The sequence below is a fragment of the Myotis daubentonii genome, chromosome 3 (genome assembly GCF_963259705.1).
Source record: "Myotis daubentonii chromosome 3, mMyoDau2.1, whole genome shotgun sequence".
NCBI lineage: Eukaryota > Metazoa > Chordata > Mammalia > Chiroptera > Vespertilionidae > Myotis > Myotis daubentonii.
Window position 1 is genome coordinate 10,777,949 of NC_081842.1, and position 10,604 is coordinate 10,788,552.

The 10,604-nt window shown below is 35.8% G+C and overlaps 1 pseudogene; it reads right to left on the bottom strand.

Moving 5' to 3' along the window:
- The window catches only part of LOC132231829 (small ribosomal subunit protein eS25-like), a 73,486-nt pseudogene extending 67,163 nt beyond the window's left edge, over nt 1-6,323 (bottom strand).
- Between the last annotated feature and the right edge of the window lie 4,281 nt (nt 6,324-10,604).

The following is a 10,604-nucleotide window of genomic DNA, read 5'->3' on the forward strand; positions in this document are numbered from 1 at the left end:
GGTCATGAAGGAAGAGTGGAACACACATGGCAGGCAAATTCTTGCTAGGCAACCCAGAAACAGTGAGATAGGAGGGATGGGGCTGTCTAGTTAACAGGCCCCTGATTGGAGCCTTTCTATAACATACTGAGAGGAATAGTTAAGATTCGCCTCCTGGAGCAGACCTTTCCATCTGCATCTCTTAGGCAGGAGAGGGGAAAGGAGGGGAAAATATTCTTTCTGAGCAAACCTTATTTAAAAAAATAACCAGCTTAAAATCAATATCCCAAATGGCAGAGTTTTGAATGCTAAAACCACCAGAAAACAAGAGAGCTCAAAGAATTTGTATGGTAGGAATGAAACCCTCAATAGAAACATTGCAGAATAAAGTTGAAGAAATCTCACATCAACTTGAAGGATTTGACTATCAAAAGGGAAAAATTAAAATGTTCAAAGATCTATCAATCCAGAAGATCCAATATAAAAATAATTGAATTTTCAGAGAAAGTAATGAGATAAAATTATCACCACAAAATTATTATTTTTTTGTAAAATATTGAAAAAGCAAACATTCAGCACTAATGTTCAAACTATGTCCCTACAAGAACTTAGATTGTCAATAAAAGTGTGAAAGGACAAAGCAGAGCAAGCCAGATCACCTGACTTTGACCACAGAAGATGTAGTTTTATAGTGTCTAACAGTCATGCACCCACTGTATATGGTAAGCAATATTTGTGATAAAGTGAAGACATACCTTAGTTAATTAATATCAAGCTTGAACTCTACATCCTAAAGGTCAAAATGTAAGACATTGTAAAGTAATTTATCAAAGTTCCAAAACAAGATATATTTTATATTTTTCTGAACTTAAAAACCCATTAAAAGAAAACAAGTTTAATCTTATTGGTTTCTACTCATTCTGAACCCGCCTTTTACTGAGCCACTTCTGCTTAAGCCACATCTGTTTATATTCTATCACCAGGTAATAGTTCATCACCAAATCCAAGCAACTACAGTAACTCATCACCTTTTAGCCTGAAATATAACTCAAAAGTGTTTTCATTTAGCCCTAGATGATATGACTCAGTTAGTTTGACATCATCCTGTGCACAAAAAGGTTGCTGGTTCGATTCCCAGTCAGGGCACATGCCTGGGTTGTGGGCTAGATCCCTGGGGAGCATGCAGGAGGCAGCCAATGATATTTTGCTCTCACATGGATGTTTCTCAATCTCTCTCCCCCTTCCTCTTTCTCTAAAAATCAATAAAATTTTAAACTGTTTTTATTTCGTTACAACATTGGGTTTTTCTTTTGTTTGTTTTTTTGTTAAGTCATTTGTTGATTTCAGCCTTTTAACATTCTTGATGCTTACAGTGTCATGCGCTATCTTGCAACATTCAATTGAATTTTGAGAAACATGAGGCCTGCTTCTGTAGACAGAATGATTTCTTTGGAACATATTTTTACTTTATATGAGAAAAGAAAGAAGTGGAGAAAAATTAACCTGCATGCAGTGTACCAGAAAAATTTAATTCAGCTTCTTCAATATTAGAATATTACCTATTTAGGCTGTTAAATTTCAAGGTAAAGAAATCATTCATCAGGCATCTAGGAAATAGAAACAAAATAAAAATGAAGAAAAATCAGAAAAGTTCCATACGTTCTCTCTAGAAGTATGTTGTGCTTAAAGACAATGGAGTAATGTCTAAAAGTTCAAAAGGAAAAGGAGTATAACCCAACAATTTTATAGCCAGCTAAGATATCTTTCAAGTATAAACACATCATGGGGACAACTGAAAACATGAAAAATCTAAAGAAATAGTGGTATATGGGACTCAAATGGAGTAAAATATTCAAGTATAGAAAGCCTTATAAATCACCACTAATGAAAATCTATTTCCCTTAAAAATAAAACGAAACCTTGAAAAACATAAAAATGTAAAACTGAATAGTGTAATAATATATTTTACAATCAGAATATAGGCAGATGAATGATTGAAATATGTGGCATACTATCATTTTCTTTGTTTATAGCAGCAAGTTAATAGATTTTAAAAAATGAAAACCTGTGGTTAAAACTATTGCTCATGTCCTTTAATCAAATGAGTAAAATATTATCTTAACTTTCAGTTTTTCGGTATGGAAACAGTTATTTGAATTCTAATAATCTATTTATGTTTTATTTTTAAGGTTTTTATTATTGAAAATTAAACTTTAATAATTTTACTATAATGCTTTCATGGTACAGTCCTGTTTTCTTTAAAAACAAGTTTATATCTGTTTTCCATATATTTTTATATCTACATATATTCTTAGAAAAATGTGTGGAATGAGATTCACTTATAGTTCATAATGTTTATTTCATTGTGAAAAGATTTGGAGTGATTGTTATATCATTTTTTGTGACTATACATTTTTTGAATTCTTTAAAGTTAATATGCATTACATATACAAGAAAATAAACATGATACTTATCAATAAAATGACTAGCAGCCCTCTGAGCTCAATCTACTCTTTGTCTTTTCATGCTCATCTCTCTGCACTGGGAGGCTGACTCCTTGGACTGTGTTACCTCAGCTTTCCCATGGGCAGGGTAATCACAGGGCCACGGGGGTAGGTTGGGATGTTTTTTTTCCATTCCCTATCACTTTTGGAAGCATTTTCTATTAGTGTTGGTACCCCCATGACTGTGGCTTTAATCATGGACTCTCCTATGCTAAGGCTCCATCTACTGTTGTTCTATTATGTGCCTTTGTTCTGTTGGCAAGGGGTGGTAACAATTTCCCACAATTGCTGATCTCTGGGTGCCTCAGCATCCAGTGTCTGTGCTCTTACCATGGTAAAGTTTCTTTAAAAAAAAATCTTTATTGTTGAAAGTATTACACATGTCCCCTTTTCTCTCCCATTGACCCCTTATAGCCCTCCCCCACACCCCACCCCAGGCCTCCACCCCCCTATTGTCTGTGTACATGGGTAAGGCATATATGAATACAAGTTATTTGGGTGGTAACTATTTGAGTTGGATTCTGTTTGCTGCAGGACTGAGAGACTAAATAATAAATGACATTTTGTTTTTTATTTTCTGATATTTTATTTTAACAATACATTGATTACATAATTTTTTGTGTGACAGGCTGTAGGTTTTTACATTGTAGGTTTTAACATTGGAGTTGTGCAAACATGGCTCAGTTCCAGTGCACAAAAATGAGTGCTTTTACAGTAAATAGCAAAATATATTTTATGCACATAGTGCATTTGACAAAATTTTTATTTAAGTATTCTATTGCTCAAACAGATAGTTAATGTTTATTGACTGATTTCATTTTTAAGTGTTACTACTACCTACTATTTTTTATCATGTTATAGATGAGATAAAGTAAAATAGGATTTTACTTGTCCAAGTAGGCATTCTCTGATGTGTCATATGTTGTTGCCTAATCAGAGTTTTACATGGATGTTTCTGCTCAAAGATTTTCACACCTAATATTGGGGTCTTCCATGGATGCTAAAGTGAATTCATATATGTTAAAATATTTCAGATAAATTGGCAGGGGATACATGGGATGGAATGTATCGGTTCTTTCCCTCAGCCCTTCCCACCCCTGCCATCAAGACCTTTCTCCCCTTTACCTCTTAAAGTCTGAATTCAGCTGGGATTTTAGGTAACTTCTGGGAAGTATTAAAACTCATTATTTGGTTGTCCAGAATATTTGCCCTCTTTTATTTTCCAATAATGCTCTCTGAATTGTTTCCCTAATACTTTTAAAAGATGTGTGGCACTGCAGCAGAGCGCAGCGCAGGACAGGAATTATCGTTATCGTTTCAGATGAGGTGTGTTGAAAGCGTTCAGGATGACGCAGTTGGCAGTTTTCAGGACTTGCCTTCCTTCTTATTATTACCATCTGTGTCAACTTGGAGCCTCCTCCATTGCAGAGAAGACAAGAAAAATGAAGCTGTGGTTGTGTTTGGGGGAGATTTTTTTCCCTCATTATGACTGACCCTGGAATACACACTAAGTAGGTGAATGAAACTGAGAAATTATTCCAAGCTTTTGCTGGATAGCACTCACAACTATCAGCGCATACAATTAGTATTTAAAAACGTTCCCCCTTCTACAGTTTTCTTACATCTATTTCTTTGGGGGAACAGTAATTGTGATGATAAAAATATATCACTTTCTGTGTGGAACCTGGTGAAATTTGCAATATAACCTTTATAGCAAATATGTTATTACTGGCAAAAAAAATGTGGTTCGTTTTTATAACAAAGCCCATTGGCAGTTGAAATGAGCAAAGAACAAGTATTGTGCAGCCTATAGGAAGGGCTTGGAATCCTGAACTATTTGGAAGGAACCTGACTCATTTCAGGGAATTTATGTAGGTCAGAATCAACCACAGAATGAAAAAAGCTAAGAAAATGCTGAGAGTCAACTTTTAGGTTTTTCATGTTGGATTTATAAGCAAATGACATCATTTGAAGACTTATTATAAGGGCACACTGAAAAACATCAAATGTGTACATAAGTCATAGAGATAAAAAAAAGCCTAAACTGAGGAGTTTATTCTTAATAATTCACACTAACTCATTTTCATTCTGTAAGACTAAAACAATATTTTTTCAGCACTAGAGCATAGGAAGTAGCATTTCATATGTGAGAAAGGTATGGAACTTAATACCAAAAACACACTACAGTAGTCAAAGTTTGTTTACATATACTTACACTCAGTTTAAATAGTCAATAAAAGGTTACATTTATTGCCTGGCTGGCATGGCTCAGTGGTTGAGCATCAACCTATGAACCAGGAGGTCATGGTTCAATTTCTGGTCAGGTCATATGCCTGGGTTGTGGTCTCGATCCCCAATATGGGACATGCAGGAGGCAGCCAATCAATAATTCTCATCATTGATGTTTCTATCCCTCTCGCCCTCTCCTTTACTCTTGGAAATCAATAAAAATTTTAAAAACTTTAAAAAGTATAACTTACTAGCAATAACAATATTTTATATTTTATATTTTGAAAGGGTACATTTCTTATTACAGAATATGGGTCTAGTCGTCAATTAACATTTTCATCACTAATAAAATTTCCTGAATAAAGAATTTTTAATATTAACTATTTAAACAAGATTCACTTAAATAAGAGATTATATCAAGTTTCAAACATGTGAACATGAATATAATAGTAGTAATTTGTCTTACTCATGACATAGTGTATAACTTGACAAGCTCAAGCAGTTAACAAAGAGCTCCATTGCATACGTAGAGAATTCAGCACTGAAACCAAAGCATAGTTGAAAGATCGCTGAGGTGTCAACAAGATCTCTCTCTGGACTGGATTTCACTGTCAATTTTACAAGGTGTTATGGTTTTCAGACTAATTAAAAGGTGAAATAGAAATGCCTGAAAGTCCATTCACAAAAATCACCATATTAAAAAAAATGTTAATTTTGCACTGGAATATGAGTTCTACAAGCACAGAAATAAATAGTGGCAGGAATGTTGGTTGAATTAAAGCTGAGGTTCAGGCGACCTTATATGAAGAGTATAATCAGGTAAGGTGTCCTTCCCAAAATATCAGTAGATTTATTCACATCAATGAGAGGTGTGAATCCTATTCAAAACTGAGGTTCCTTCTGACATACTAATACAGTGGTCTGTCAGTTGGAAATAAAGGAATGGGTCCAATGGAAGAGAGACAGCATGGAGGGGGAAGAGAATAGCAATTTCCTAAGACAAAATAAAAGAGATTCTGGAAATAAAGAATAGCAATTTCCTAAGACAAAATAAAAAATTCTTGGCACAAACCACTCTGTGTAAGCCCCCATACTGAGACTTGACCAAACGCTAGCCTGACTTCTTCAGTTCAAGACCACGTTCCTAGGATGAGTCCAGTCCTCTTCAAATGAACTGCTTGAAAAAGAAAAACACTGCCAAAGAATTTGCTGTTTGTTCCAGTCAAAACTTAACTATATGCCACTGACCTACCTTTCTTAGAACATTTACTTTTGAAACTTGCAATTATCAATATTTTCTCTGTCCCCTTGAGATGTAAGTCTCCTACTACCCTGCAACATTGCCTCAAAGGCCTGGAAGCTCTCTCTCTGATATGTAGACATACAAAGAGATAGCTCATGGCAGTGGGGTTCTCGGGTGCCACTGAAATAAGCATTTTCAGAGGCCCCTGTGGGAGAATGAGATGTGGTAAAAGACTTTATTTGTGTGGAGTCACATTCCTCAGGTTCCAAAGCTCTGTGACCCTTTAACCAGTCCTGAAAAGGGGTAGCTGTGGATTCAGCAAAGCCAGAAGCAGGGCCCGTGTCCAGAGCTTCCATTCCATGTTGCATCCTGGTCCGGTTCAGCATCAGGCTAATTAAAGTCCATTAGTCCATTGTGTGGGTCCCATGTGGCTGAGAGCCAATGCAGGGGAGTGTACCCGCTGCAGTAGGAGTCCCACGAAAGCTACAGGGTCAAGAGCCAAGAACTTGAACTCCCTTTGCCTAGGAATTTAAATATTTAGATTCTGTGTGCTTGGTGTGACCATGCCTATTCTGGCCATTGATTTGTTCTCAGGTGTGACTGACAGACAGACAAGCACCTTCCCGCACTACCTGGACCTTACTAGACATGTGTCTATTGTCCAGTCCTTTCCCTCATGGTACAGACTTGGCGAATGTTAACTACAGCTTCCTGGCAAAGCTGTATAAATGGCATGCCTATGTTATCTAGTCTTCCCTTTACCTCTGTCCTGTTACATAAAACCCAGATTATTCCACTGGCATCACTACCTTTCCCAAAAATGAAATTGACATTAATTTATTCTGCATGGAAGGAAACACTCCTGATACTCTTCTCTTATTATGTCATCCTTCATATAAAAACCATCATGAATTCCGCCCAATTTTACCTGCTATATTTCTCTCAAATGTATTTATGTATTATTGCCTCTCCCACCACTAATAGGCCAAGCCATTGCTTCTGGACTGGACTGTTGCAAAAGCCTCCAGTCTAGTTCATTTTCCATCTTGGAACAAGACATGTACCCTAACAAGGCAGAGGATGCCATTGCTCATCGTTGCCCCCACTCCACCTACTCCTCACTCTTTTTCCTCATCTACATTGGCTATTTTTCATCTTTAAACAGACAGTATCATTTAGTTATTTATCGTCTTTGCTGATATACATTTGCAAATGCTTAGAACAAGGAATGTAGTAAGCAGGCAATACATATTTATAGATTGACTGTTAAATGTTCTTAGAATGAAAACCAAAGTTTTTTCATGCTAAATAAGACCCCGCATTATCTCACCTTCCTTCTTCTCCAGTCTTGTATTGCCCAAGACCACATCTAATTTTTCTTCTCTAAACTCACTGGCTTTCTAGATTTATTACCCAGAATTAGGTAAAGAGTAAGGATTTCTATATTCCTGGGCAATAACCTGTGAGGGTGCACCAAAACCAACAAATATTTATACATTTTAGTGCAGAGAGTTGTAGGCAGTGAAAAAGGGCAGTCACATTACACTATTGATAGGAACATTTAATCCTGACAGGACCACTGCACCTTTCTTCTTTAGCAAACCCTAACTTTTTGCCTTCATAATTTCCAAACATCCTAAAGCTTCCATGTCATTTATCAATTTCTTATTGAAATCTTCCCCAAGAGGAGAACCTCTCTTCACTTTTTTAGTTATTTGCTTTCTTGGCAAAAGTGACACATTCTTTTTCTGCATAGCTTATGTTTTACTTTGTAGCTAGATGTGATTTTATGCAATTAATTGGGTAAGAGTTGTCCTCTCTATCGGAATACAAGCTCCATGAAAACAACAGCACATCTTTTAGTTTTATATTTCTTGGTATCAAAAAGTAATTTATATTATTTGCAAACTTTTGATGACAGGAGAAAAAAGGAAGAGATAAAATGAGAAAAAAAATAGCATATGGCCCATAGTCATAGTTCCTGAAGAATATAAAGAATGCCTTTTCATTAACTGAAGGTAAAGAAATAGTCATAAAGAAATGGTCACAAATGCTAATCTACTTACCATTAGATTTTAAATGTTTCTCTGGAGATGCTAACACAGAGTGAGGGAAATGATGGAAATACATTGAAACAACGAAAGCTTTTTGTTTCTCAATGAACCTCATTGTGAACTTCACATATAAAAGAGAAAAGGTGAATTAGCTACAGTTTGGAAACTTTATCCCTTAGTTTCTTCATTATCCACAGTTTTAATACCACAGCTCTGAATATTATAAAGAATTTACTTTATATACTTGGGAGTAATATGAGAGAAACAAGTGTAGAATGCATTTATACATGTATATGTCGTACAAATCCTTTCAATAGTCAATATGAATATCAAAGTTTGATGCACTGAACTTTGAAGTAGGTGCAGGATGGCCTCCTTGCAAGCTACTATTTCTTCCAAAGTAATTTTAGAGTTATTCTCTCTTTGCTTCATGTGCTTCTGTAGTCAAGTCCCCAGGAATGCAGGAAATTAACAAGGTTAGCTGTGGGCATGAGGTACCCTTCTGATGACCTACACACCTGAACTCACACTGCAAGAAGCACAGAGAATCTGCAGGTTTGAATGTTTGCCAAGTAACAACCAAACACTGTTAGAATAAAAAGCAGTTTGCATGCTTTTACTTTATGTCTATGGATTACTGCTGAATGAATTTTTATTTTTACATTCAACTAATTATTTCTTTCTCTGTTGGCTGACAGAGAAATTCTGTGATTTTCTTTCTGATTTATTTTATCTGAGTCTTTCTGGATTTTTTACTTTTTGGTGTCTTTTACTTATTTGATTTTTGGTTTATATCTCCCTTTATTAGTTTTTTCTTAGGGCTTTGAACGCAATCCAATTCTACAATTCTGTTAGATTAAATCTGACTTGCTTTTCTTATATTATCCTGGTTTAAATCTCTTGTATTTTGGTGGAAAGATAAAAATATTGGTCAGATTCCTTTTATATGGACCAAAAACTGCTTATTTCATAAGATATTTGCTCTCTTTTGCTTCCAAGAAGTCTAAATAATACCCTTTAATTACTGAAGACTCTGTTGGAAAGATATAGTCACATAAACCAACAAGATAATAGCCTTCTCTACCATGAAAACCCCAATGGCATGCTAAGGAGAGAGAATTCCTAGCAAAACTCTGTTTTACTGAATTTGATGAAATATAGATAGACAATTGGGAACAGGTTGTAGGACTTAATCACAGGATGTGGCAAAGTGACTCCCAACAATCAGAATGAGAGAAAAGATTGAAAAGATGATTGAAAAATATTGGAGAACTCATAGATATGACAGCCGTCATAAGAAATGAACACTTGGGAAAGAGAAAAAAACTTAAGGGGGTTCATAGAAAGTGTGTTAGTGTAAAGTAATCCCCTCTTCCATCTTTCCTTAAAACTTTTAGAATTATTAATATAACCATTAATAGCTTCAGAGTTGGATGTGCGTAGGCTTATGTGTATGTATGTATGTGTTATGTGACAGGTTTTATGAGTCAGTCTGTGTGGGATGAGTGAGAGAAGAGCCACATTCACTATCCCTTAGATCTCCTTTATATTAGCATATACTCTGCACTATATAATAAGCATAACATCAACACTCATTTACTTGACACATGTTAATTGAATGTTTACAGCATTCCAGATACTTGTCTAGGTGTTTGGAATATATCACTGAACAGAACTAATAAAACATTGTCCTTGAGGAGTTTATATTTTAGTTGGGGAAGAAACACAATAGAAAACAGAAATAGTAAAATAATCAATAAGAAATTACACCATAGTATAGGTAGCTATAGTTAGTATAGAGAAGAACTAATACAGAGGAAGCAGGATAAGGAGTTGTGAGGGGGAGGAGATGGGAGTTTTACACAGGTCCTCAGGATTGGCCTCAGTGAGAGGGAAAACATGAAAACATCATTAATTATAGTTCAGTGTAGTAAATCAGGAGCATCAGCAAACTTTTCTTAAAGGACCAGGTAATGCACATTTTCTACTTTGCAGGTCAAAAGGTAACATTGAGGCTATGAGATAAATATTTATACTACCCTTTAAAATGCAATCACTTAGGCTATGAAGAAGCAGGCCCTGCACAGGTCTCAGAAAAGGACTCTCCATGTGAGGGAACAGTCAGGGAGTGCAAAGGGCCTGAAGTAGGAGTGTAACTGGTGTGCTTGAGAAAAGCAAGGAGGAAAACGTGGCCCCATTAGAATTACAAAGGGGAGAGTAATATGAGAAGAAGTCAAAGATATAAAAGGGAGTCCAGAGGGCAGATTACTAGTAAGCAGGACTCTATAAGGCACTTCCGAAACTTTGGCTGTTGCCTGAGAGAAACAGTGAGCCATTGCAAGGTTTTTAATAGAGTTATGTGACCTGCCTTATGTTTTTAAAGGATCTCCATTAACTAAATCATTGCAAGGTATTAAAAATACCCATAGGTCCTAAAGCATTTTGTTTAATTTTAAAATAGCTACATGAACATACAAAAACTAATCAAAGCAAATATAATGACCTGTTCAAGTTTATATGTGCTGTCTTACCATTTCAGTTCACTAGGAATCTGGGTGACCTAAGTTCCAGTCCTGATGGGCTCCTATATAGCTC